Source organism: Lingula anatina, chromosome 4 (assembly GCF_051362555.1).
Source record: "Lingula anatina isolate TDL-2025a chromosome 4, LinAna3.0, whole genome shotgun sequence".
NCBI lineage: Eukaryota > Metazoa > Brachiopoda > Lingulata > Lingulida > Lingulidae > Lingula > Lingula anatina.
The window spans coordinates 1,124,838-1,127,357 of record NC_141770.1 but is presented as its reverse complement, the minus strand read 5'-3'; the positions used below and the strand labels follow the sequence as shown (position 1 = coordinate 1,127,357).

The 2,520-nt window shown below is 35.2% G+C and overlaps 1 long non-coding RNA gene across 1 annotated transcript; it reads right to left on the bottom strand.

The window, feature by feature from the left end:
- Positions 1–279: 279 nt before the first annotated feature.
- Positions 280–2,029, bottom strand: LOC147762015 (uncharacterized). Its single transcript, XR_015334123.1, has 2 exons — positions 1,766–2,029; positions 280–1,134 (listed from the first exon to the last, which is right to left on the bottom strand). It is a non-coding gene; the product is annotated as an uncharacterized LOC147762015 (long non-coding RNA).
- Between the last annotated feature and the right edge of the window lie 491 nt (positions 2,030–2,520).

Genomic DNA, 2,520 nt, shown 5'->3' with positions numbered 1-2,520 from the left:
TTTATCAGATAACAATCTGACACTAACCAAGCTGCACTAACAGCGCTGTAAACCCAGTTATCAATGCTGTCATCTTTACCTGTATCTTTACCGGTATTATGCCAGTGGTACGTTTGATACATTTGAGTAAGGAAATATGCTTTTATGCTTACATTCATTTGTAATACGTTAGCATCAACCTGTTAATAAAAACTTGGAAACTTTCAATGTTATTACACAATAACAGTATAATGATGGGAGACGTTATGATTAAATGCTTAGAAGAATAATAAAAACAAATTATGTGAAATATAAAATGAATTGATTTTATTTGGGTTATTTATTTATTTATTTCAAACCAATTAATTATCAAACATGAAGCTTATTTTAAGAAACATTCGCAGATATATGAAATATAACCCTGCTGGTACACAGATCTACAGTTCTAAAATGCAAATACCAAGTACCTTTCACACACCACTGGTGAGATGTGAATAAGTAGTAAAAATATCACAAAATGTGTGTAAGCAAGATATTTCTACAAGTAACCTCATTAATCAGTCAGGAAACTTCATAATGCACCCAATAAATGTAGAAATTTGAGCCAGAGAAATTCTACATACAGGCATGACAGATTTACCATATATTGCCATCAACCCTTAACTGAATGGGCATAGAAAGAACAAAGTGAGTCTCCCTCCCATTAAAAATGAGAAATAAAAATAAATAAATAAATAACAGATACTGTCATTCTTAATACTGAAAAACAATGGCACCTTGCAGCCTTCACTGCCTCACTATTTGCAGACAATGTTCTAGTCACTGTAACTGTGTACTTTTGATGAGGCATAGATGCAAGAATAACTTCTTTGAAGTATATTGTGAAGGTCTCTTTTGTCATAAATCTGCCACGTATAACCTGAATGTACATATTGGGATTCACACCGCAGCAGCTTGTCTTAGTAAGGACTCAACCAGTTTGAAAACTTGTGGCATGGCTTCAGGACAAGATCACACCATCTATTCTTGCTGTGATGATGGATCTACTAGTACATTATCTATGTCTTGTCCTCCTAGTTTCTCTAATACCATTTCCCCTGATCTATGCTCACATCAATCTCTACAGCTTTACCAACTGCTACACAGTTTTTACATCTGAAAGTATAAAGCAAAAATTGTAATAAAGCACCATCAATTTACTTGTTAGATATTGATTCGAGGGCAAGAGAAAAATGCAGAAACCTCATATCATAATCAAGATAACTGAAAATCAAATATGCATAATCAAATAAATAGCTTTAATTGTACATACTACTGATGATTTAATCTTTTAAACTTCAGCATAAATTTCTCTTGTTAAAGCATAGACACTTTATTAAAATGTGCTTGAACAAATAATAATAATAATAAACAACCTGCACACAAGATGGAACATGGAGATCAATTGCCACAAAATAAGTTGATTTGTACTTGCTAGCCTGAGAAATAGTATCATGTATTAATTTGAGCAGTAAATTGAGTAATAATACCACAGAATTAACAATGACACAAGCATATGGTGTTGTGTAACAAAATTCATGCATTACTTGCTGTGGCAGTGTCCTCCTCAACCTATCGTGCACCGCAGGTTTTGATTTTCAATGTCATCAAAAATGTTTATTGTTGTTAGTTTGATTTACGTATCTGCTATTCAAATAATATCGTTTGGAAAATAACTAACTGATTTAATTATGCTTTTGCAACATGAAATCATCATTAACTTTGCCGGTTCACGTGTATACAGTACCTTGCTATCAGTGCTGCTCTTTTCTCCCTAACTCGTCACTGACAGGCTAACCACATCGTTTCAAAACAACGTTGGTATGCTCCTTTACTTTTGGTGTTGGCAGTTTTGCCCCGGGGACATCGTTTTTGGTTAAAAACAACGTATCGTTTTCACCCATCTATACATTGCTCCTGTACAAAATGGCCGCTTGCTGCCCCCCCAAGGGAAAAATCGTAGCACGTGGGTAGTTACGCAAGACCTGTGACGTATAACGCGCGCAAGGTTATTAGCTACCAAATCTACTCCGATGCAGTAGAGATAAAGCATTACGTTTATGCTGCACTGCATTATGCGCATCGGATACTTTAAAGATACTCAACAGAGGTAGATTTGAGGTATAAAGCAAAAAGCATGATGCTCGCACACTGCTCTGCGGAGGTAGATTTGGAGTACACGAGAAAAAAACCAATGCTCGCGTACTGCTCCGTGGAGGTAGATTTGGAGCATATTAAAATGTTTTATTTGAATGTGTTATAATTTTACATCGTTCGCTGTCTTAATTACTTCTTACATTATAATTCTCACGGCAAAAATATTAAAATATTTATGAGAAAAAAGCAACGCTCGCGGAGGTAGATTTTCAGTATATGAGAAAAAATTATGCTCGAGTACTGCTCCGCAGAGGTAGTTTTGGAGTATAGGAGAAAAATCAATGCTCGTGTTATGCTTCGCGTTGGTACATTTGGAGTATATGAGAAATAAACAATGCTCGCGTG